The sequence below is a fragment of the Protopterus annectens genome, chromosome 2.part2 (genome assembly GCF_019279795.1).
Source record: "Protopterus annectens isolate FY-2018-M chromosome 2.part2, PAN1.0, whole genome shotgun sequence".
Taxonomy (NCBI): domain Eukaryota; kingdom Metazoa; phylum Chordata; order Ceratodontiformes; family Protopteridae; genus Protopterus; species Protopterus annectens.
The window spans coordinates 884,938,812-884,966,152 of record NC_056730.1 but is presented as its reverse complement, the minus strand read 5'-3'; the positions used below and the strand labels follow the sequence as shown (position 1 = coordinate 884,966,152).

At 41.4% G+C, this 27,341-nt stretch overlaps 1 protein-coding gene across 6 annotated transcripts in view; it reads right to left on the bottom strand.

The window, feature by feature from the left end:
• Positions 1 to 27,341, bottom strand: part of APC (APC regulator of WNT signaling pathway) — a 2,693,590-nt gene that overhangs the window by 1,874,870 nt on the left and 791,379 nt on the right. The window lies entirely within an intron of this gene.

The following is a 27,341-nucleotide window of genomic DNA, read 5'->3' as shown; positions in this document are numbered from 1 at the left end:
AATAATTTGCCTAAAATAAAATAACCAAAACTAGAACAGGACCAGTCATAACTCTTAGACTACTATTTCAATACAAGCTCACTCTTGGCAGATTTTTTTGATGTTACTTAAAGCCACCCAGAAATTACTCAAAGCCTTAAAGCTAAAGTATTCTCTGTAATAACCAAGAAAAAAAATGGGAGAAGTCCTACATCTACTGGAAATTGCTCTATACCTTCATGTCTGGCTTGATCCAAATCTCAACTTTCAACACCAAATCCAAGCTACTAAATCCAATTCTTTTTCTGAAGAAAAAAAAATATTACTTTCTCTTCCCCCAGGGGGGAAGACTCGCAACAGGAAAAGCACTCTTTGTATAGCCAGTACATATACACTGTCACTACTCACAGCAGCTTCCAAAAAGAATAAGTCGTCTCTTTAATCTGCATCCAATAATATCTGTAGACTGACAATCCTATTGCCACATAAGGACCACCAATGTACCACACTTTCAAAAGGAAAGCTGCTCCTATCAAGCACATATAAATATCTTTCACAGCCTTTGCAGAATAATTTTCTGGAGGAGGAGTGAGATTTAAGGGAAGGTAGGAATTAAGCAACCTACTTAATATGTTGGATTTAATGGCAGTTGTTATTATGAAAGAAAAACATGTAAACAGAAAAAAAAATTAATATGATTCAATTTCTTTTCTATTAACAGGCGACATTGTCACAAGTGATAACTTTATAATGGTGTTTAAAGACCACAAAGGCTGTGGGAAATATTTTTTAAACTACTAAACTCCTCCACACTTTATTTTTCCTAACAGATGACCCAAAGAACCTCTTCATACAACTGAAAGTCACTCCCCCCACTGCCATCAACTAATCAATACCTGGGAATCCCTGCCCACTAAGGTAAAGGCTGCTGAATCCTACCAAGCATTAAGAAAGCAGCTTAAGAAATATCTATTATGATAAATGCCTCCTGAACAATACTGTAACTAAGATAAAGTTCACTCTCAAAGCATATACCCTTTTTACATTTATACTGTGTGTTAAGCTACTACTTTGCCCAAAGGAAGCAAAAATACAATTCTCAGCTAGAATTCTCAGCTAGACTCCTCCTCCAATTCATACTAGTTCTCTTTCTATTCTGGCTAGCCACTTTCACCCTATACTTCACTACCATCCAGAGCCCCCACACACTCTAAGCTACTAAATTCCAATCTTTACATGTCTTGTAAACTCTGGATCTATTGTAAATTCTAAAACTGGTTACTCACATAATGATATAAAAGTTAAAATCATGCCATTATGTACAAGTTGCTAATTAACTTGCTTATTGTACAACTTGTTTATTACTAATATGTTACACGTTTAGTGTGAAACTGTGTGTGGTTACTCTGTTTAGAAACCCCAGACTGGACCTGAAAAAAGGTCCATGGGGATCAGTTTATGGCCGCAGTTAAGAAAGGAAAACAAACATTGATAGTGAAGTTCTTTCCTACAAATGAAAGCTGCTCTACACTGCTGAATGTAAATATGTGGTTACAATTATGGAAGTTTTTATCAGTAGCAATTTAAATATACATGCAAGTTTCATACATCGAAAGTATCAAAATGTTCATATGTGGAGGTTAAGCTGGTTTTGTACACCAAATGCAAAATCTCATTTTGGCCCGCCAAAAAAATAAATTGTTTGAATGAAAAAGATGACCAGTAGTTGTAATGCATACAAGGGAAAGATTCTGCAATGTTAGCTGCTTATGAACACCATAAAGTCTGAAACTAACTAGGATATTTTCGCAAGCAAATTGCAGAACACCACTATTTCAGCAATTTAATCCTAGACAAACTGTTTTCTGAAGCTAATTCATGCATATAAAAAAAACATATAAAATCTGGAATGAGGTTTTGCAAAGTGGGGGTGAAATGTCATTTTTTGTGTGAAAATTTTACTCTGGCCTATATCTGCAAACAAAAAACAGCTATCAAGTTCATAATTGCATTTTAGGATTTGGGAGACAAATATTGAAAAACAAACTGCCTAAGTTATGATGCAGTAATAATCAAATTATAATAGAATTACACTGCTGCTAAATTTCAAAGTATGTAGTGATCCAAAGAGATGAGTGTATTCCATCTGGCAAATACACAAAGTATGAAGCTAACTGCAACCACAGTGTGATACATACCTCGACAATGCAACATGCCAACTTTAAGACCATAACTGAAAAATTAAACAAATAAAACAGCAAAATTCCTGCTGCAAATGTAACACAACTGACATTTTCAGAGAACTGCTCACTTTGTAGTATGCAAATCTAGGATTTGTAATGACAAGTTTAGATTTGAACTCAGATAAATGGCAGCCCATAAGTTTACTACCGAACTTGAACCACAATAAATAAAGGTCCAAAGCTTTTAGCAAATATCAATAATTTTGAACAAAGCTTTCAGAAAACTCATCATCTGATCTAGAATTATAAGGTATGATACTTAATTGTGCACTCAAAAGTCTTAAAAAGTTACTTCACTCAAGTGGGCAAAATAACTTTTCAGATGAGAAAAGGGAAAACAAGTTGCAGACTTCACGAACTGGAGTGTCAGAGATGGCCGTTTTATAATTTAGACTGCAGCACGCTAGAAAAAACTTTCAAATGGAAAGATGTAGTAGTTGGGTACCAATTTAACAGTCAGCAATACTGCTGTTGAAAGGATACATCTCTCAGACAGTGACACTCCGTGGTGGTGGCAAGTACTTGTCTGGTACTATTCTTATCCCTAGAGTAACATCAAAGCTGTAGCTGCAACAACTGGCAGTCTGAGCCCCCCCCCCCCAAAAGAAAAACTTTCAGCTCTAAACATTATTGCATAGTAGTCTCTTACTGTTTCTCCTACAGAAAATGTAGCATGGGAGTATACCAAGCTATAGGTGTTTAACACACACTTTCTCTATGCAGGTATTTTAGCTCATTTAAATAAATCACACTGATTTGCAGGACCCACTGGTAACTCTCCTACATCGCTGACTGATAAAAGCATGCACCTGGGGCAAACATCCACTTTGTCTTGCACTAGCTACGGCTTTCTGCAACAGTGCAGAAGAAGGTCAGAGCACGTGTATGACAGTTGCATTATCCTCTGATGGAAGCATGGTGTGTTTGAACACAATTCAAATAAACATGTGTCACTGATGCACACCCCCCCCGATAACTGGAACCATGCCTGTGACTGAATTACAAGGTCAGCCAAGTCTGTCTTCATTTCTTGGAGGATAAACAAATAAAATTTGCTGAGAAGAACTCTGCACATTTTTGCAAACAGTTACTCTACTGCGGAGAACACAACACGGAATTAAGGCATTCTGATATGGACCCCGAAACAGGCTTTTCTATAAACTTGATGGTGTGTCCATTAAATGGAGAAACTCTATAATGTGTCCATCAAAAGCTATGTCTAAAATGTACCTCTATTGTCTAGCTACAGACCTGGCTGTGAAATTCTCCTCCAACTTTCATAAAGAGGGATAAGTTGTGGGAGAAGTTAGTTTGGCTCTTATCTCCTTCTGTCATTTAGAAAGTTTACTAATATTTTATAAAACAAATATTTGCAATGAGCAAGAGACGAAAGTGAAAGAGAAGTATATAAAGGGAAGAAAATGCCATGATGGTCATATGAATGTACTGACAAATGAGATCTGAAACAAACTTTGTATACCACCACCAGAGCAGACTTAATGGGTGCCTATTTCTTTAAGGGATGACACCGGCTCAATAAACCATGTTGATACTGTGCTGTTTATTCCCTGGCGGCTGTAATGTTGTGTTTTCCATTTTAGTTATGATCTGCTTGGTGGATGCTAAAAGAATTCAAGTCATTGCAATAGTACAAGTTAAGACTTGGAAGTCATTTGGGGAACTGAACAAGGACTTTGATGTAAAAAAGGCAAAAGTGTACTGCAGAAATATTTAACTAAGGATTGTTTTACAGAATGGCAAAATGGTATAACTAAACAGACGGCTGCATTCAAGCTCCTGTGTACCTTCTTAGGTTTAATGCAACTCCAGCAGGTGAAACTAGGGGTCTTAAGTACATGAAGTTAATAAGAAATCATGAAAGCCTGTGTATGACCTTTTATAAATTATTCAGAAAGGCAAGGACAGCAAGCACCTCATCATGTGCTTTCAAAAGTAATTTGATCTGAATGCAAGTTTTCTATCTAATACTTCTCATTAAGGTAACAACACATCTCTATTTCATGTAAAAATTACACAAAACTTATATCAGTTTATAAAAGCAACTGACTGCACATACATTACTGTAGACCTTAATAGGAATATTATCCTCCTAAACTCATTTTTATTTATTTTTTGAATGTGTTTTCTTTGACAAATGTGTACCAAACAGATTTTATTTGGCTTGTACAATCACTTCTGTTAAGGAACTGGAACCGTGTTTATGCCTTATTTTCCAAAGTAAGAGCAAGTGCTTGGTAGACAAATGAAAAAGAATGATCCACAGCGGTAGGGAAGGGTGTTTTTTTTGGGGGGGGGGGGGTAAAGAATAAATGCATTAAATTAAAACACAGTGAGAAGCCAAGGTTTTATTTTGGATTGGAATAAGCTGCAAAGTTGATACTTGCCCATCTTCAGAGGGGTAAAACCTAGTTATCTGCACCAATGCCTTAGGCTGAGGAATTTATGATGTAGAAGGGTCAAGTACTCTTCTGCAAAAACAGGAACTATACTGTAGTAGTTTACTGGCCACCAACAGTGGCCAAAAGTTACCATATGCAAGAATATAGGTGTCCCAAATAACTAACTGAAAATAATATTATTGACTAAGTGTCTGGGTCTTTGCAAGCAATGGATGAAAAAGGAAAAGAAATGTGTTTTTGGCAAGTCATGAGAATGTATGATAATGCAGATCTCAAGCTGATGAGGAAGAGGGGCCCATAACCTGTTAAGTAAGGGGAAAGAGAATCTTGGTTCTTGTGAGCCATTTATATTCCTTGTCAAAAAGTTCTAAAAAAAAAAAAAAAAAAAAAAAAAAAAATCACCCAATTTGTCAAATTTTGTTTTATTAAACTTTCAATGTGTAACAAAAGCAAAAAGATGCAAAACCGCTCCACCAGGAAGCCAAACTGTACCTCGAAAACTTACACTAGTTATCCAAAAATAACGGAATAACAAACAATCTGCAGGACATTTAAAGTTGCTCTTTAAGTAAAATTATCTATAACATAACACTTGCACAAGAAAAAATGTGAATTGTGGGAAGAGTACATACAAGGTAGGAATGCATTTTAAAAGGCTGCAGGACTTAAATGAGCTATGTAATGTTTGCGTGAGAAAGACTGGGTAGATTATAGGTGATGTATAATGTTGAACTGGGATTGTGTCATTATGGCTTGTGATGTAAAATGTTTTCAACTAGGATTGTATCGGTGTAGTTTGTTTTCATCTATAAACATGTATGATTGCCCATGTAGTAAGTGATCGTTTAATACAGATGTTTCTTGTTTTAGAAAAAGGCAAAAATTGAATAATTTATATAACTTTGCTTAAGTTATATGATATATAGCAATATGTTAATATAGTTTGATTACTTTTATATGAATGTAAATTTGTCTACGTGACAAGTGATCATTCACAAAAGGTGTTTGGGGAAAAAAAATTCAAGTCCACAATTAAGCTTTTTTTTTTTTTTTTTTTGGAAAGCTTAGGAGACATCTTATATGCATTTCAATACTTGGTTATACAGAAGAAAATCTTGTCAAGGAAATTTTACTGTAATAAAAAGATTTTTTATACACAATTTATGATTTACTTTAATGCTTATTTAACTCCTACAATAAAGCTTTTTACACAAGGTTTTTATTTTGCTCGTTTGTTATGCAGAAATTTCAATGTGGATAATTTGCATATAGTTTAGCACTGTCCCCAGTTAAGAAGCTATGGTGTCTTGGACTAATGAGAAATGATGTTAATACATTATACCACATAATTTGCCCGGCAACAATGAGTCTTAAATTTTTGGTTGGACTTAAAAGATAGCATCGCACAGTTTATACATAAATATGCCACTGTCTTCTGAAGAGGAATGTAATGGCTGTACGAGCAGTTCTCAAGCCCAATAAAACATGCAGCAGGTAAAAAAATGTGACCTAATCTGTAATGTGTTTTTCCTCAGTGGCAGGAAAAGTAACTTCTGATCCCTTTCTAATAATACAAAAAATATGGAGCCTGTAAATGAAGACTAACTACCTTCTCATGGGAACTACAGCAGTTATACAAAAGAATGCAAATATGTAACTGAGATCTGTGGCTGTTCCTAGACCAGGAAGCAAAAGCCACAGAACAATTAAGATTCTTTAAAGCAGCTGACCAGTATCAAGTAAATAGGGCCATTAGTATGGATATGTGAAAACCTGCTTGGGCACATGTACAGTCAATGTGAATTGAAAAGATATAAACCAAATTGGAGAAGAAAGACAGCTGAGAATTAACCTGAAGTCTGAACCTATGAGTTTTCTGTAGTTTAGCTCTACTGATATTCTAGAAATCCAGCCAGATTTAGATTAGGGTAGATTCATTCAGTTCAAAAATTAGCTATAGACAAACACTAGTTAGAACTTAGATTACAAAAAAGAAAAACCTCTATTTGCACAAAAAGATTCTGTTTTGTTCAACCATTAACAGTACCGCTCAACTAGTTCTTTAAAATGTATTTTATTTATTCACTTTTACAAGGTTATGCTTCAGCAAAGTGTTCCGATGTTAAAGACAGACCCCCCCAAAACAACAACAACAAAAAACTATCAAAAATCTTTGTCATGTAAAAAAATTACCTGTTCTGGTGGTAAGTCGATTACACAAAAACTACCAAAGGACGGATAAATGGGCAACTACACTTATCTATAGCAATGTTACAAACAATACTGAAAACATCCAGTATGATAAATTAAGACTTGATACTGAAGATTAAGCAGTACAGGGATCCCCCTCAGGAAGAGAAAGGACAGTCTGGTGAAAATTTTCATTCAAGAAATAGTGAGTTCTTTGGATCCAAGGAGATTAAAAGTCATCAAGACCAATTCTCATAGTACATTGTACGGAATATGTAAATCAGACTAGGAAACAGAATAAGTTAAACACGATAAAGAGTACCCACACTACCAGCACCTTTAAGGGTCATTCTCAGCTCAACGACTGCAGAATTCTGAATGTTAGCTTTAATCCATGTTTCAGACAGTGCAAGAATATCTGACTGATACAGTATATCCACCAATAAAAGATGCATATTTTTCAAACACTCCTAAAATTGTCATTTCCTACATTCCAGTGCATAATCACAAGAATTACGATCACAATCTTAGGTAATAATTTGGCTAAGGCCAGGATAAAAGTGGAAAACACAAGACAATAAAACAAGTCTTGGAGTAAATTCATGGTCTACCAAGTAGTCATTTTTAAAGGCTTTGCCAGAGTTTATTTATTCAAATGAACTATAGAAAGTGCAGGTTTGTACATAATATGGCAAATTCAGGCTATTTTATACTTCGGAATCAACAGATAATCAAGATGAAGTCTCGCATTACATGTGTAATGACAGAAAGTAGTCCTTGATCTGTGTTCTGGAATAAACCTCTATGGGTGATAAAAATGCACAAAAATAACATGTCATGGCGTAAAGTGTGATTTAATAAACAAGAAAAAAACAAGCTTGTAATGGAAATGTTAACAGTAAGAAAAGAGGTGGTAATACACTATGATTTTATTGTATGAAACACAGCAAAAAGTAAATGGACAACTAAGCAGGAGTGGATACAAGCAATACACAAGTCACACTAGTGCAAGATGACTGGGGCAGGCAGTAAAGGCTGTATCTCTCTAGGCCTCCTTAACTTTGGAGTGGAAGTCTAAGAAAAGCCAATTAAAGAGCTTACTTCTGAAGCTTTTTCTGCATCTTTCTCTGATGTATTCTGGCTCAGTTAGCTCATTTAATGAGAGTGCTTTGGGCTCAAAGTCTGTTCTCTAAAGAGTCCAGTACATGCAGCAGATATTTCAACTACAGTTCTGACTTCTAGTAGGCTACTGATGCACCAAAATATTTAGTGTGACTGTACTGATGCATGTTTACAGTACATGTATGACAGATGTCCAGACAAATATTAGTGTCAAAAGTCTCCCACAATGAAAAAACTTGACATAAATCCTAACCAGGTGACCTATTTGGTTCAGTGAATGCATCAAAAGTCCTGGCAAGTGGCTGGCTTAGTTCTCTGTACTCTCACTACAGCTTAGACAGAATAAGATAACTCAGTATACTCTTGGAGACTCCCACACTGGAAAAAGAACTGGTGCAAATCCTAATCAGGTGACATCTTGGTTCAGTGAATGGGTAACAGCGGCTTCCTGGCAACTGACCGACTTAAATCTTTGCATTCCCACTACAAACTAGCTAGCTTAAGATGACGTGTGTGATCCAACATGAAGAGAAGAACTTGTTTTGCATGTTATAACAGCCTTAAATTGCCACAGACACTGTTTAAAAGAAATGTACAGAGACCTATGACGGACAGCTATCACTCAAATGGGGTGGTAACTGCCCTCATCAAACATACATTACTGTCCTTCGCTTTAAAAAAATAAACAATAGCTTCAGGATTTCCTTTGTAATCTTTAAAACCAGTTCCTGAAGCTTGTCACCAGTTTGATGATGCACTCTACCCACTACTGGAAAGAGTATGCTAATGAGCGATAAGGTGCTACCAGGATCAGATGGGGAAGCACTGCATCAAGAAAGTTTCACTACTGCATTCTTTTTATTATTTTAATAAGGCTAAGTGACAAAGACTTTAATAAATGATTTAGAACACATATGAGAATATATATTAATCAAGCTGGTAATGTCTTTGATCTGTAGACAGCTGTACAAAGATAATAAAAAGCACACTTTAGTGACACTCCACTAACCTGAATTCAGTTTGGCTCAATGCGATCTAGCAAACATCTCTGCACACTATTCCATACCAAGGGGAGTGGGGGTCACCAAACCAGAGGAAAACTTGAGGAATTGATTTTTAAAACTTAAAGGGAATCCTAAAGCTGTTCAGTTTTTAGAAAGAACCAAAAGAAGGGATGCGTGTGTGAAGGCAGAAGTTTTGCTCTAATGCCAAGAAGTGTATGCAGAAGGGGAAAATCCTGAAACCATGTGTGATGATATGGGCAAGTGCCAGCATATCCAGCTGGAGTTTTTTAAAGAATGATATGTCCTTCGAATATCAAACTGATTTATACAAGATGTTTGTGTTACAAATGTATTAGAACTGCATGTCATTTGTACATCAAACTGATTTTGCACAGATGCTTATGCTAAAAATGTATTTGTGAGCTTTGCTTGTGTTGAAATCTATCAGCAGTGCGCCCTGCTAAAATGAAGAGAAGTGTACATGTATTACGGTAACCGAATTAAATGTATTTGTTTTAATAGAGGACACTGGCACAGCAAAGGTTAACCAGCTGGCTTATTTTAAGAAAAAATAAGGGAAATGTAAATGAGCTGTTAAACCATTAAAAGGCACCCTACAGTGCTAAATGGGTCCGGAGACGGTAGGTCTGGGAGCAGCCATTATCTGCTAGCTTTTGTAAAGAAGGAGGGGGGGGGGTGTTGTAAATGTTTCTGGCATCTAGGCACTTCCATAAAAGCTTAGCTTTAAATGTGTACTGTAGCAGTCTGCTAAAGTCCTGTCTCAAACTTCAAAAGAGATATTGGGGGAACCTAGAGTCAGGTAACCAGATGGTCATTCTGCAAGTCATCTTGGATATTATATTTTACAGGGAGTATTCTCAGAGTACAGAGTGCGTTAGGGCTGGCAACTCAGCACGTAAAAATCAACTGCCAATCATTAGCGGACCGGAGTTCCGCTGTGGCGACCCCTAACCAGAAAAAAGCAGAAAGACACAACAACAACAACAGTGTTTTGACAGGATCTCTTTGCGGTGGTGGTGCTGCGGGTAGCGTTGTCGCCTCACAGTAAGACGCTGACCGGTTCGACTCTCAGCTAGAGCGTCTTCTGCGTGGAGACATGCGTGAATGGGCGTACCTTCGTTGAAGGTTGTGCGTTAGGGCTGGCAACTCAGCACGTAAAAATCAACTGCCACTCATTAGTGGACCAGAGTTACGCTGTGGTGACCCCTAACCAGGAAAAAGCCGAAAGACACAACAACAACATTCTCAGAGTACAGAGTATTCTGTTTGGGAAGCCTGACTAGACAGATCCTCAGTCACAGCATCTTGCCTTGTGGTAGTAAGCAACTTAAATAGGGAACAGTGATTCATTTAGATTTAGTCAGGAATATAGTGAAGCTTAGTTTAGATATTGTTTTTTTTTTTTATTTGTCTGAATCTGTTCATCAATGTTCTTTTCAATATTTCCTGTGATCCAAACTCTGTGGATTACTGTGAATATACATTCAGTATTTTCATGCTCTTTTATTATTTATTACTAAATATATTTAAAACTTGCATTGCGGCTGATCCTTGTAGAAGGTATCTAACCTTTGAGAGTACTTATATTTATTTGGTGACACTATGGGCCACTCCAGACAGACTAGCCAACTCGGTCGACTACTACCATTTGTATTAGTATTGATATTGCACAGTATAATTGGACACCCTTTGTTAAGGGCCTTAGAGTACCTGATTGTGAAGTGTCTGGTGACCATGATAACTACCTTATAACTCTGGGCAGAAGAGGACAAAGCAGGTACATCTGTGCTAGCCTTTCCCAGGTATGTGTGTGTGTGTATGTGTCAGCTACTTGCGGCAGGGACACAAAGCACTGGGTTCACAGAGAAGATACTGGAGGACTTGGCTTGGACACTCGGCTGAGGACCTAACCCTACAGCTGTACCAGTGGGGAAGTCTTATTGGTGATATGGAGGGAGAAAGATATAGAGACATCCAGACCCCAGGCTGAGTATGTTCCCTGCGTACTCTTAAGGAAATTGTGCTTGACGCAGAGAGGTTTGTTCCTGGGAATACGGAGTGTATCCATTTATACTCCAAGCTCACGTCCCTCTCCAGTATCAGTGGTGAGGATTCAGAATCCTTGATTACTGGCCCAACGTGGGGACGGCACATATTGGTGGCCATCACCTATTGGTAGCAGTGGTGGGCATCACACTATGTAAGGATGGTTAATAATTTAATATAATCTGTAACTGTACTGCCTTTGATAGAACTAAGTTAACATGATACCACAGCATAGTGTGTGTGTGTGTGTGTGTGTGTGTGTGTGTGTGTGTGTGTGTGTGTGTGTGTGTGTGTGTGTGTGTGTGTGTGTGTGTGTGTGTGTGTGTGTGTATTATAGATCTCCAAAGCTATGTTTATATTTCTGCTAGTCCCCAAGCATTCTTGTTTAAAACCACAGGAAAGAGTAGTTGTACTGCTTAGTAAATGTGCATATATTTGTAGTATTACAGGCATACAATACTCGTTTTAGCTAAACTGCTACATTACTAACAGCTGCCAACAGAGTATCCAAAAATGTCAGTATGTCTGCAAATCAGTGGTGCCAATATAGCTCGAGGGAGGGAGTGCAACCATTTTAACTGGCAATACTTTGGTTACCAATAATTTAATGTAATAAAAATCAATCTAGGGTTCTTGGACTTGTGTAGTTTAGATTTATGAATCCAGCAATTTTACACTTGAGACAAAAATACTGCAGTACTTGCATTAATTTATAACAGGAACCAGATTTACTTTATTTAAACACAGCCTCTGTAATACATTTTCTGCCAGCATTCCTCGGCTCCGATTCGGCCTATTTACAAACTGGAAGACTTCTAGTTGGCTCGTGGCTAGGTAGGTATCCCATGGTGCACCAGTACAATCCCCAGATCTTGTTTGCTGCTGACTAGAAAAAATAAACAGCCCACAGAAAAGCCAATACCAAAAGGTCTCCATAAATAATGAAATTAGCATTTTTCTGTCTCCAGGTACTTCCAGGATGGGGGCAGGAGGGTGGGTTCGAAAGAATGAAGAGTGAGATGGACTACTAACATGGAACATTATGGTAAGTACATAACTTCTTTATGTTAAGTAGTCCTATCTCACCTTATTCTTTACATATGGGACAGCGTCCCTAGCATCTTATCATTAGATGGCTCAAGGAAAAATACTCCTGAATACCGTGGAACCAAAGGAAGCTCTACCCCTGGAGATTAAATCCAATTTGTAATGAGTAATAAAAGTGTGAGGGGTAGCCCACATAGCAGCTGCACAAATATTGTCAAGTGGAACCCTGGCTTGAAAGGCTGCAGAGACGCACTGAGATCTGGTAGAATGAGCCTTGATTTTAAAGGGTAAAGGTTTGCCTCAGAACTGTATATATAAGCTATACAGCTAGAAATCCAGTTAGACAGTCACTTTGGAAACTGGTAATCCCAACCAGAATTTGGAGAAGGAAATGAACAATTGATCCGATTTTCTAATGTCTTTAGTCCAGTGCAAATAAAAACGTAACTGTCTATGGACAACCAGTTGGTGAAACCTGTACTCAGCTGCACTGGAGTGATTCGGAAAGAAAACCGGAAGTTCTATGGAATGATTCAAGGTGGTACGGGAACAGACCTTGGGAACAAAGGAAGGGTTAGTACGAAGGGACACCCTGTCTTTATGAAAAATCAGATAAGGTGGTTTAACAGACAAGGCTTGCAATTCTGACACCCCTCTGGAAGATGTGATAGCCACCAAAAACAACATCTTCCAAGACAAGAACTTCAAAGAGCATGAATGAGAAGGCTCAAAGGGCAGAGATGTTAATTTTGATAACACAAAGTTAAAATCCCATGAGGCCACAGGCTCCTGAACCAGAGGTCTGAGCAAAGTGGCACATTTGAGGCAGGTTTTGCACAATTTATGAGACATCAATTTGGAATCTGGAAACCCCAAATGGAAATTTGAAATAGCTGCCAATTGGACTCTGACAGTGGCAGCCACAGATCCTTGGTGAAATAGTTCAGAGAGAAATTCCAAAACCACGGGAATGGAGGCAATGAAGGGGTCAACATCCTTTTTCTCCACCCAAAGAGAGAATCTTTCCCATTTACTGGAATAAAGTTTCCTAGTTGAAGGTTTATGAAAAGATGTAAGGATATGAGTCACGGAAGGCGAGAAGTCGTGAAGCTTGACTAGGGATGTAACTGGAGCAGCCACACTGTCAAATTGAGGGTGTAACGAGGTGTGAAGCGAATCTGACATGTGAGTCAACAGGTCTGGAACTGGGTCCAGAATCCAAGGATCGTCCAGGAGAAGAGGCTCAAGGAAGGGGAACCATACCTGACGAGGCCAGTAAAAAGCAATGAGGATCAATTTCCTTCCCAGCCATTTTGCTTTCTGAATCACCTTAAGAATGAGAGGAAAGGGAGGAAAAGCATACAGGAGACCCAGGGGCCAATCATGAACAAGTGTGTCTCTGGGTGACTCCCACGGAGTGGGGATGAGAGAAAAGTAGCTGCTGCATTTGGCATTGATTGGACTGGCAAAGAGGTCGCAGCAAGGCTGTCCCCACCTGTGGAAAATCTGTTCTGCTGTTTCCTGTTTCGCAGACCACTCATAAGGCATCAGAATCACCCGGATGAGCTTGTTGGCTATCACGTTGATCTTCTCTGGAATGTGCATCACCACCAGAAAGCACTGGGAATATATCACCCATTCCCAAACTCGCATGGCCTCTTGACAGAGTGGGTAAGATCTGGTTCTGCCCTGTTTGTTGATATACCATACTACCGACATGTTGTCTGACTGTACTGTAATAGTCCCCAGAGGAAGAAAGTCGTGAAGTGCTTGCAACGCCAGGAGCACCGCCCTCATCTCTAGAATGTTGATATGCAGGTGGGCCTCGTGGTCTTGCCATGAGCCTTGGACAGTCCTGCCTAGATAATGCCCCCCCCCATCTGTGAGGCATCCGTGGTCACAGTGGCAACAGGTTGGTGAGGAACAATTGAAGAGCCGATGGTCAGTTGATTGGGTAATGTCCACCAAAGGAGGTCCTTCTTGAAAGATTCTGTCAGTAGAATGTGATTAGATAATGGAAGGTGCTGAAAGGACCATTGGGACGACAGGAGCCACTAAAGAATTCTCATGTGTAACCTGGATAGTGGCACTAATAGTATGGTGAAAGCCATGGTCCCAAGGAGCTGCATAACAATCTTGGCCATGACCCCTCGCAAGGGAAGAAACTGAATTTGAAACACCAGGTTTTGTGGTCTTTCGGCAGGAAGACGAACCACCATGTTTACTGTGTATCTCTGCACCTATAAAATTCACAGATTGAGAGGGCAATAAGGCAGATTTTTCCCAATTTATAGAGATTCCCAGTTGGGCACAAAGCTGAATAGTACTGCCCCTGCTTTGAAGGAGTAGATGCCTGGTGGGGGAGGTCAGGAGCCAGTAGTCCAAATACAGAAACACCTGGAATCCTGGACGTCTCAGGTGAGCTGTCACTACTGCCATACATTTGGTGAACACCCTGGGGGCCGTGATGAGACCAAAGGGCAGAGCACGGAACTGGAAGTGACTGGATCCCAGCCGGAAGCATAGATGACTCCTTGATGCCCTGTCCATTTTTATGTGATAGTAAGTGTCTTGAAGATCTACTGAGCACATCCAACTGTTTTTCCCTAGCAACGGAGAGTAAAGACTGCAGTGTTACCACCCAGAACTTGTCCTTCTTTACTGATTCGTTCAATCTGCTGAGGTCCAGAATGGGCCACCAGTCCCCTGTATGTTTTGACACTAAAAAGAATCTGGAGTAAGTTCTGAATCCTATTTGGTCTGCTGGGATGGTTTGGATGACTCTTTTTGACAGCAACTTGCTGACCTCCACAGTTGCCTGATCTCTGTGATGGGTGGGAACATCTGGGATCTTCTTGGGAACAAAAGGTGGAAGAGAAAAGGGTATTACATAACCTCTGGTAATAATTCTTTGTACCCTCTTGTCTTCAGTGATACTTAGCCAGGCTTCTGGATACAAAGAAATGCGACCCCCGACCGACCCCAGAGGAGGACAGTCAGGGCCCCACATCAGGAGCACTGGTAAGGCCGGCCCCGAAAGGAATCACAACCTCCCTGGTTTTGCAGACCACCCCTGCCTCTAGGGTGACGTCTACCATTTCCTCCTCCTCCTCTGCCTCTGAAGGAGGAGTCACCCTGTGCCTCCTGGGAAAACCTCTGGGACTTCTTGAACCACATTTTACCGCCCCTCTGACCCTTAGGGTATGGTCTAGAGGGAACAGTAAAACGTACTCCCACAGCAGAGAGTGTTTTTCCTTCTTGCTCGCACCGGGTGAGAGTGTCCTTTACCTTGGATCCAAACAATGAGGAACCGTCGAATGGGGCTTTGGTAAAGATAGACAAACGGTTCCGCAAAGTTACACAAACGCATCCAGGAATGACGCCTCAAGGAAATTCCTGAACCCGCTGCCCTGCTCCCACCATCGGCCGCATACGAAATAAGCCGCATGGAGGAGTTAACGATAGAGGTCAAGGTGGACAACTGGGCAGAAACCTTGTCAGGGACTCCCTCAGTACATGTACCTTGTATAGAAACTATTTAAGGAGATCTCTCTGGAGCCTAGTAAAGTGAGTATGGTAATTCAGCGATCTAAGGGTAAACGCCACTGAAGAGAAGATACCCTCCCCGTATCTGTTCATCGTTCGAGACTCCTTATTCGGTGGATGAACAGAAGTAGTAGTCTCAGCTAACTCCTTCTTAGTGGCCACCGCCACCACCATGGCATCTACAGACACACCTATGGATAAAAAGTCTTTTCCTGGAGGGGAAGAAAGGAACTGGCTCCATGGCATCAGGAGTATCCCACATCTTTCAACTAACTAAATCCATCAGTTCATCGAAAGGTGGAGACACCCAAGAGGCAGAAGGTTGAGACCCGAAAGCCTTCAGGTACACCGACTCCTCATCAGAAGGGGTGACATTGGGCCAATCGCACCTTTGTTTAAGGATCTCCAGGATGTCTATGAAGGAGACATCATCAGAGGATGACCTGGGGGACCCTTCCGACTCCTCGAGGTCAATGTCAGATGCCAAAGACTCATCCAGGGAGTCGACATGCTTCCTCTTACAAGTCTTCTTCTGTGCGGGCTCCTAGGAAGGACATTCTGGGGAGGTCTCGGAAGAATGGGGGCCATCGGCCAGTGGCCCCTGAGGCTGGGGTTCTCTGCTGCCACTGGAGGGAGTAGGAGCTGAGATAGAAGTAGGTGCTATGGGGGGGAAGAGTGCCGGTACCCCCGGTAGGAGCTGACGATCGGGACATCACACTCATCATCTCGAAGGCTGACCTTTCTGCCTCTGAGGACCTCTCCGGCTTTGAGGATGCCGTCAGCACCAGATAGAAGCAGGGTCCGAACTCACCCTAGCCGATGTGCCGAGAGGAAGACTCGGAACCAAAAAAGTTCGGTTCCAAGCATCCCTGATGGGGCCAAATGGAGGAGCTTCGACCCCTGGACACTATGGACGGCACCGAAAGTGTCGGAGCAGAACTCTGCTCTGAAAAAGCCACAATTGGAGCTGGAGCTGAAGGTTCCACTGGTCGTACCAAGCACTCCGGCTCCGAAAGACCAGCATGGCTTGGAGGAATGAACACAGATGGTTGAAAGAGCTTGAGTGGCTCCAGAGCCGACTGGGTCAGAGCCAACAATAATTTAGGCAAAGCAGATGACTTCAAAAGTATCAGCACTACCCTCTCCACATCTTCTTCCAATACACTCCTGGAAGATCTGGATGACATGGTAGGGGATCGGGATCTCGAAGGTACAGGAGACTTCACTAACAAGGAGACTGGTAGAGGGTCCATAGACAGGCTCCGAGAAGTAGTCTCAAGAGTCTCAGCGATCGGCTCTGAAAAACTTGGAACTGACCCTGCAACAACAATGCCACTCTCATTCGGCTCCGAGGTCTGTGGAGCCGATTAGACAGTTTTCGCAACTTTAAGAGGTGTCTCCGAGACACCAGCCGGTGCCAGGGAGGGCCTCTTGGCAGATTTAGACTTTCCTTTAGCAGAATTGGAGGATGACGAGGAACTAGAAGGGCCTCTTGGCAGATTTAGACTTTCCTTTAGCAGAATTGGAGGATGATGAGGAACTAGACAAGTCTTCCTCGAAGGAAGGTTTAAGAAGACCTTTTAGAATTAACTTGTTCTTCCTTTCCTGCAACACCCTAGGACTAAAGGCATGACAGAATAAACAGGTCTCCTGCAAATGGATGACCCCTAAACAGTAAGCACACAATTACTGTGACCATCCGTTAAGGACATCTTTTGGGAGCACTTAACACATTCTTGAAGCTGGATGGCTTATGCTCCTCTCTCTCTTTAGACATTCTTAAATCAATAGAACACAAACACACAGAGAAGAAGAAGAAGGAGGAGGACTAGCTCCTCTAACTTAAATGGGCCTAGTCCTGCTGAAAGGAAGATACCACGAGGACTAGGTCCTCTAACTTAAATGGGTCTAGCCCGGGCAAGAGGGGGATAGGGTCTTCTAACTTAAACAGACCCAACAGTTATAAGGGAAGAATAGCACACTCAACAGAACAGTGGAGAACAGTAATAGCACAAGTCAACTGCAAAAACAAACAGAACGAAGTTCTGTCAAAATATCAGCAAAATGATGCTAACAGCAATCTAATAACTCTAAAACCCAAGCGGAAACCGTCAAAATCTATTTAAACACACAGAATACTAGTGCGCAAAAAGCACCTACTTTAATCCAAAAAGTAAGCCTGGAACACGAGATACCAAGAAGAAAACAGCCAAAGGCCAAAAATTGCACCAAATAGCAAAAATATAAGATAACAACTTTATAACTACGCTAATTAAATACTACAAACAGTAACAATTTAAATATATAGAACCAAGTAACTAATCAAAGCTAAACAGTGAAGAAAACTTTGAAAAGGTGAAAATATGCAAACACTTAGCCAAAGCCAAAGAGAAGCACAACCAAACTAGTCGTCGCGGCAAACAAGATCTGGGGATTGTACTGGTGCACCATGGGATACCTACCTAGCCATGAGACAACCAGATGTCTTCCAGCTTGTAAATAGGCCGAGTTGCAGCAGAGGATCGGCTCCGATCCCATATGTAAAGAATGAAGGTGAGATAGGACTACTTATCAATCTTTTATCAGACTCCAGGCACTTCCAGGATGGGGGTAGGAGTGTGGCTTCGTAAGAATGAAGGGCGAGATGGACTACAAACATGGAACGTTATGGTGACTAGATAACTTCATGTTCTGTAGTCCTGTCTCACCTTCATTCTTACATATGAGACAGCGTCCCTAGCACCTTATTCTTGGGTGGCTCAAGGAAAAATACTCCTGAGTACCATGGAACCAAAGGATGCTCTACCCCTGGAGGTTAGATCCAATTTGTAATGAGTAATAAATGTGTGAGAGGTAGCCCAAGATGCTGCTGCACAAATATTATCAAGTGGGATCCTGGCCTGAAAGGCTGCAGAGGTAGACTGAGATCTAGTAAAATGAGCCTTGATTTTGAAAGGTAAAGGTCTACCCTCAGAGGTGTAAATGTAAGCTATACAGCTAGAAATCCAATTTGAGAGGGTAACTTTAGAAACTGGTAAATCTGACCTGGATTTGGAGAAGGAAATAAATAATTGATCTGATTTCCTGAATTCCTTCATCCTGTGCAAATAAAAACATAATTGCCTATGGACATCCAACTGATGAAACCTGCATTCTGCTGCGTTGGGAGTGGTTTGGAAAGAATACTGGAAGTTCTATGGACTGGTTAAAAGTGTTATGAGAACAGACATTGGGGACAAAGGAAGGATTAGTACGAAGAAATACTCTGTCTTTGTGAAAAATCAGATATGGGGGTTTTACAGATAATGCTTGCAACTCTGACACCCGTCTGGCAGATGTGATAGCCACCAAAAGCAAAGTCTTCCAAGACAAAAATTTCCAAGGCAATGAATGAGAAGGCTCAAAGGGTGGTTATGTCAATTTGGACAGCACAAAATTTAAATCCCATGAAGCAACAGGTTCTTGAAATGGGGGTCTTAATAAAGTGGCACCTTTGAGGAAGGTTTTGCACAGCCTATGTGACATCAGATTAGAGTCTTGTATGCCTAGATGAAAATTAGAAATCACTGCCAATTGAACCCTGATAGTGGCAGCCGCAGATCCATGGTGGAAAAGCTCAGACAGGAACCCCAAAATCACCGGAATGGAGGCGATATAAGAGTCAACATTCTTTTTCTCAGGCCAGATAGAGAGAATCCCCTCCATTTGCTGGAATATAGCCTCCTAGTGGAGGGTTTATGAGAGGACGTTCGTATACGAGTCACAGAGGGTGAGAAGTCGTGAAGCCAGACTAGGGATGGAACTGGAGCAGCCAAGCTGTCAAATTGAGGGTGTGTAAAGCGGGATGAAGCGAGCTTGACATGTGTGTTGAGAGCTCTCGTACTGGGTCCGGAATCCAAGTATCATCTAGGAGAAGAGGCCCGGGAAAGAGGAACCATACCTGACGAGGCCAGTAAGGAGCAATGAGGATCAGTTTGCTTCCCAATCATTTCGCTTTCTGAATAACCTTGGTTATGAGAGGAAAGGGAGGAAAAGCATAAAGGAGACCAAAGGGCCAATCGTGAACAAGTGCATCTCTGGGGGACTCCCCTGGAGGGGGGATGAGGGAGAAATAGCTGCTGCATTTGGCATTGATTGGGCTGGCAAAGAGATCGCAGCAAGGCTGTCCTCATCTGTGGAAAATCTGCTCCGCTATTTCTCGTTTCAGAGACCACTCATGAGGCATCAAGATTGCCCAGCTGAGCTTGTCACCTATCACGTTGGCTGTCCCTGGAATGTGCGTTGCCACCAGAAAACGCTGGGAAGATATCTCCTATTTCCAAACTCGAGTGGCCTCTCGACAGAATGGGTATAATCTGGTTCTGCCCTGTTTGTTGATATACCATACTACTGACATGTCTGATTTTATCGCAATTGTCTCCAGAGGCAGAAGGTCATGAAATGCTTGCAACACCAGGAGCACTGCCCTCATCTCTAGAACGTTGATATGCAGATGAACCTCGTGATCTTGCCATGTGCCTTGGACAGTCCTGTCTAGATAATGCCCCCCCTCCATCCTATCTGAGAGGCCTCCGTGGTCCCAGTGGCAACGGGTTGGCAAGGAACAAATGACGTGCCTGTGGTTAACTGATAGGGTAGAGTCCACCAAATGAGGTCCTTCTTGCAAGTCTGTCAGCAGTATGTGATGAGATAATGGTAGGTGCTGAAAGGACCATTGGGACAACAGCAGGCACTGAAGAATCCTCATGTGTAGTTTGGCTAGCGGTAGTAGTAAAATGGTGGAAGCCATGGTCCCTAGAAGCTGCAGAATAGACTTGGCCTTGATCTTTCGTAAGGGAAGATGACGCTGAATTTGAAGAATCAGATTCTGTGCTCTTTCTACAGGAAGACAAGCCAATATGTTTACTGTGTCTAACTCTGTGCTTATAAAATTCACAGCTTGAGAGGACAATACGGCAGATTTTTCCCAATTTATAGAAATCCCCAACTGAGCACAAAGTTGTATGGTAGGGTCCCTGGTCTGAAGAAGTAGATGCCTGGTGGAGACGATCAAGAGCCAGTCGTCCAGATACGGAAACACCTGGAATCCTCAACGTCTCAGGTGAGCTGTCACTACTGCCACACACTTGGTGAACAGCCTGGGGCTGTGGTGAGACCAAAGGGCAGAGCAAGAAACTGGTAATGACTGGCTCCCAGCCGGAAGCGTAAAGGACTCCTTGATGTCCTGTCCATTTTTATGTGGTAGCAAGCATCTTGGAGATCTATTGAGCACATCCAATTGTCTTTCCCTAATAATAGGAGTATAGACTGCAGTGTCACCATCCAGAACTTGTCCTTCTTTACTGATTCATTCAATCTGTTGAGGTCCAAGATGGGCCTCCAGTCCCCTGTACGGTTTGGCACTAAAAAGTAGTGGAGTAAGTTTCAGATCCTATTTGGTCTGCTGTGACGGTTTGGATGACTCTTTTTGTTAGCAACTTGTTGACCTCCACAGTTGCCTGATCCCTGTGATTGGGTGGAACATCCGGGATCCTCTTGGGAACATAAGGTGGAAGAGAAAAGGGTACGATAATTCTTTGTACCCTCTTGTCTTGAGTGATACTTAGCCAAGCTTCTGAATACAAAGAAATGCAACCCCCGACCGGCTCCAGAGAAGCACAGTCAAGCCCCCCATCAGGAGCTCTGGTAAGGCGGCCCAAAACAAATCGCTGCCTCCTTGGTTATGCGGTCTGCCCCTGCCTCTAGGGTGATGTCTACCCATTTCCTTCTCTTCTGCCTCTGAAGGAGTCACCCTGTGCATCTTGGAAAAACCTCTGGGACTTCTTGAACCACATTTTACCACCCCTCTGACCCTTAGGGTATGGTCTAGAGGGGACAGTAAAACGAGAGTGTTTTCCCTTCTTGCTCGCACTGGGTGAGAGTGTCCTTTACCCTGGGTCCAAACAATAAGGAACCGTCGAAGGGGGCGTTGGTAAAGGTAGACTTGAACGGTTCCACAAAATTACACAAACGCATCCAGGAATGACGTCTTAAGGAAATTCCTGAACCTGCTGCTCTACTCGCTCCATCATCTGCATACGAAATAAGCGATAAGCGTCATGGACGAGTTGACAATAGAATTCAAGGTGGACAACTGGGCAGACACTTTGTCAAGGACTCCCTCAGTACATGTACCTTGTAGAGAATCTCTTAACTCCTTAAGGAGATCTCTCTGAAGCCTCATGACCTGTGTAAGGTAGTTCAGCGATCTAAGAGTAAATGCCGCTGAAGAGAAGATATGCTTCCCATATCTGTCCATCGTTTGAGACTCCTTATTTGGCGGATGAACAGAAGTCGTCTCCGATAGTTCCTTCTTAGTGGCTGCTGCCACCACCATGTCATCTACGGGAACACCTTTATATAAAAATTCCTTTTCTCTGGGTGCAGAAAGAAACTTATTTGGTCTCCTGGGGACTGGCTCTATGGCATCAGGAGTATCCCACACCTTCCAACTAACTAGCTCCATCAGTTCGTCAAAAGGTGGAGACACCTAAGAGGCTGAAGGTTGAGACCCGAACGCCTTCAGGTACACTGACTCCTCATCAGAAGGGGTGACAGTGGGCCAGCTGCACCTCTGCTTAAGGATTTCCAGGATGTCTACGAAGGGGACATCATCAGAGGATGACTTGAGGGACCCTTCTGACTCCTTGAGGTCAGTGTCAGAGGTCAGAGACTCATTCTGGGAGTCTACATGCTTCCTCTTGCATGTTCTCTTCCATGTGGGTTCCTCGGAATGATATTCTGGGGAGGTCTCGGAAGAGTGGGGGCCACCAGCCTGTGGCTCCTGAGGCTGCGGGTCTCTGCTGTCCAAGGAGGGAGCAGGAGCTGTGACAGAAGTAGGTGCCTTAGGGGGAAAAGTGTTGGTTCCCCTGGTAGGAGCTGATGATCAGGACAGCACACTCCTCATCATCTCGAATGCCAACCTCTCTGGCTCCAAAGACCTACTCGGCTCCAAAGAGGCCGAGGATGCCATCGGTTCCAGAGCCATCGGCTCTGAGACAGACGCAGGATCCGAACTCACCCTCGCCGACGCGCTGAAAGGGAGGCTCAGAACCGAAGAGGTTCGGTTCCAGGCGTCCCTGTCAGGGCTGACCGGGGAGCTTCGGCTCCTAGACACCACGGACAGCACCGAGAGTGTCAGAGCAGGACTCAGTTCCTAAACAACCACAGGGGGAGCTGGAACCGATGGTTCCACCAGCGGTACCAAACACTCCAGCTCAAAAGGCCAGCATGGCTCGGAGGAGGAATCACCGAAGGGGGCATAACGGACTCAAGTGGCTCCAAAACTGACTGGGTCTGAGCCAACAACAATTTCGGTAAGGCAGATGACTTAAAAAGTCTCAGCACTACCCTCTCCACATCTTCTTCCGATAAAATTCCTGGAAGACCTGGAGGACAGAGTAGAAGAATGGGATCTCTGCAGTATTGGCAATTTCAATGTAGGGGAGACCGGTAAAGGTTCCAAAGACTGGCTCCGTTGAATACTCTCAACGGTCGGCTCCGAGCTACTTGGCGCCAACCCTGTAATCACAGTAGTACAACTCTCAATCGGCTCCGAACTCTGTGGAGCTGAAGAGACAGTAAATTTGTCAGGTTTAGTAATTTTAAGAGGAGGCTCCGTGACACCAGCCAGTGCCGGGGAGGACCTCTTAGAAGACTTAGACTTTTCCTTTTTAGATCCCTGAGATCTGGCAGTGGAAGAAGAGATAGCCAGATTTCCTCAAAAGAAGGTTTTAGGAGACCTTTTAGAATAAGCTTATTTTTCCTTTCTTGCAACACCCTAGCACTAAAAGAGTGGCAAAATAAGCAAGTTTCATGTAAGTGGATGGCCCCAAGACAGTAAACGCAGTTACTGAGGCTATCCATTATAGATATCATCTTTGAGAATTTTATGCATTTTTTGAAGCCAGATGGCTTATGGTCCTTGCTTTCCTTAGACATTCTCACAGAAGCTGAATTCACACACACACACACACACACACACACACACACACACACACACACACACACACACACACACCAAAGAAGAAAGGGAGGACTTGGTCCTCTAACTTAAACGGGCCTAGCCCAGGCAGGAAGAAAGAGGGAAAACTAGGTCTTTAACTAAAACAGACCTTGGGGGGGACAGAAAGTTTGAAAGAGCCGCACACACCCAACAGGAATAAAGTCTCAAATGTAGACATTACTACACAAAATAAACAGAACTCCATTCTGTTTGCAACACTAAACATATTAGCAAGCGGAAATCTGCAAAATGTTATGACCTATAACTATGTGACAACACACACAGCCTAAGCGCAAAAGGAGCCTACAATTACTAATATCTAATTATGAACAAGTATATTAAACAAGCAAAAACTGGCACACAAGTTACAAAGTACTAAATGGCCAAAAGCCAACTGTACTTAAAGAAAACTGCACACAAACGGCGCACTAGTAAATGCTAACTATTCTAACTGCAACTACACTAACTATACAATGCTATATTAAGGTAAAACAGAAAAATTATCCAAATATTTTGAATAAATTTGAAGACTTAGCCAGAGCCAAAGAGAAGCCCATCCGAACTCGTCAACGCGGCAAACAAGATCTGGGGATTGTACTGGTGCACCACGGGATACCTACCTAGCCATGAGCCAACTAGAAGTCTTCCAGCTTGAAAATAGGTCAAGTAGGAGCTGAGGATCGGCTCCGATCCCATATGTAAGAATGGAGGCGAGATAAGACTACAGAACATGCTATGTTTATTTTTCTGCTACTCCCCAAGCATTCTTGTTTATAACCACAGGAAATAGTAGTTTTGTTGTTTATTAAATGTGCATATATTTGTAGTATTACAGGCATACAATACTCGTTTTAGCTAAACTGCTACATTACTAACAGCTGCCAGAGTATCCAAAAATGTCAGTACTTCTGCAAATCAGTGGTCCCAATGTATCCCGAGGGATGGAGGGCAACCATTTTAAGTGGCAATACTTTGGTTACCAGTAGTTTAATGTAATAAAAAACAATCTAGGGTTCTTGGAAGTTATGTAGTTTAGATTTATGAATTCAGCAATTTTACACTTGAGACAAAAATACTGCAGTACTTGCATTAATTTATAACAGGAACCAGATTTATTTTATTAAACACAGCCTCTGTAACACATTTTCTGCCAACATTCCACGTTTCCTAAAATGTTCTACTGCACTGCTCGTGCTGTTGACAGATCTTCAAGCAAGAGGTTTAAAACGAGTTGAAAGTTATATGCACTATACTAAATTTTTCCAGTATGGTCCAAATCTGGACTGCAGCCTCAGTTAAATTAGTATTATCACTTGACCCAAGTAGATGAGTGTGAGGAATTATTGATATTTTACCTAATACTGAGTTGACTCGAGCCGCAGTGGTGCAGTGGTTAGCGTTGTCGCCTCACAGCAAGAGGTTCTCCCGTTTGATTCTTGGCTAGAGCGCCTTCTGTGTAGAGTCTGCATGCCCTCCCCGTGGTCGAGTGATGTTAAAGATGCATGAACGGCCATGCCTTATTTGAAGGTTGGGAGTCAGGCTGGCAACTCGGCACTGTAAAAATCCACTGCCAATCATTAGCGGACGGGAATTCCGCTGTGGCAACCCCTAACCGGGAAAAGCCGAAAGAAAGACCTGACAATGAGTGGACTGTTCTGAGTAACGTGTTTACTACACTTTGGTAGGAAGTCTTACAGCTCTGTATACCAAGTTTCTATACTGTATTATAAATGAATATTTAAACTCTGCACATGGGACAGATACTATAAACTGAGTTAACTATTCTAGCTAGAGGATTTGTAGCTAAATTAAGTACATTTTAACCGATTTTTAGTTTACATTTTAAAGTATGAGGAAATTCAATTCCAAGAGCTTTTGATTTGCTTTCTATTTTTGTAGGTCATTACATAAAATGAAAGGCACTTGGAAAAAGCCAATGTGAACTGCAAGGCTGGAAAACAAGAAAGTAAAGCCAATTAGGTGCTAGGAATTAAGTAGAAGCCACTACTTGTAGCCTTGCTACAATAAAATTTATTTTCACAATTCACTTAGGATGACAATTAGTGCACTTTACTGAAAAAATGGGCCAGGATGATCGTGTTAGGGTTGTTAAGTCAGCACTATTTTAATGAGTGAGATTTATAATATTTCTGATTAGCACATAAAGACAAATTAGACCCATAGCAACAAATGAGAGACATTATTTTCATTAGTAAAGAACATATAAATAAATACTACCTGATGCTAGGATTTACCAGTTACATAAATGACCATAAAAAAATGAGGATCATGAAATTAATAATTACATCATTATACAACTTGAACAACAATTTGCTGTTTTGATTAATGCTAATGTTTATTTTATTAAATGAGCCAAGTAGCACTCTATCTTGAAGTATTACCAAGTGACAGCACTGTACCATGCAGGAGGAAAACTGAAGAAAGGACAAGTGAATTCCCAGACGTGAAAACATCTAACAATCCAAAAAAATAAACCAGGTACCATTAGAGATGGTGGGGATACAGTAAAATAAGTGCATAATTAAAGAGGAAGGAAGCTCTGAGGGACTGGTCCTTTGAGTATGCATGCTCCAGACAGCAGGAAGGATACAGAGAGGGTAGTGCATGAAAACATTCAGTACTGGGTGAAAACATCAGACAGCTAGAGAAAATATACTAAGATTTGAAAAGATTTTGCTACAACCAAGTTTCCTTCTGTTGTCTGATGTGTCTAGAGCAAGTTTCTGTATTAAACTCACTGCATTTATGGGCAAAAACTTGGTAACTCCCAGAGATGAAAGTCATATTATCTGAATCATCTCACCTTTACAAATTTAACTCACTTAAGAACAGGATTAATTTATAATATTATACAAATCATTAGATTTGCAACAAACATTAATTAAAATAATCTTTCTATGCAACCTGTGAAAATACCTCAACTGGCTACATCATTTTCTTAAACACAAATAGTATTCCAAATGCAATGGTTTTCAAAAGATTACTTAGTATTGCCTACTTATGTATTTAAACTGCTGTAGAGCAAGACATTCAGTCTACTTAACAGGTCTGCTGCTTTTTGTGAAAATGGCAATACTTGCTCCGAGGCTACAGCAGAAGACGCAAAACTATTATTTCATGTTACAATGCACCTTACAACACTACTGAAACACTTTCATTTTTAAAACATCTTTATTAAAATCACTATTTTATATATATATATATATATATATATATATATATATATATATATATATATACACACACACACACACATATATATAATTCACAGAAAAGAAAAAACAGTGGCATTTCCTTATTTTCATGTCATGTTTTCTTTTTAATGATCATTCAAAGCAACATTACATAAATAGCTCCAACTTCTGCCTTCCCTTAAACCTCACTCCTCCTCAAAATAATCATTCTGCATGTATTGTTCCCACAAATTTCATTTATTTCTATGTAATTTCCTTATTTTGTTTAACAAATATTCCACCCCAGCTCTTATCTCCTTTAAAATATTTAGTACTTCAGTTGGTTTACATTTTGATTTCCATCTACTACTACTAACTGCTTTTTTGACAGCCAGTAGTTAGTAAGGCCTTGCTGAGTCTGGGCAATTCAGATCCTGTGTCCCAACTCTAAAAGAATAACTTCCTGCTTTGTCAATCATGACTGG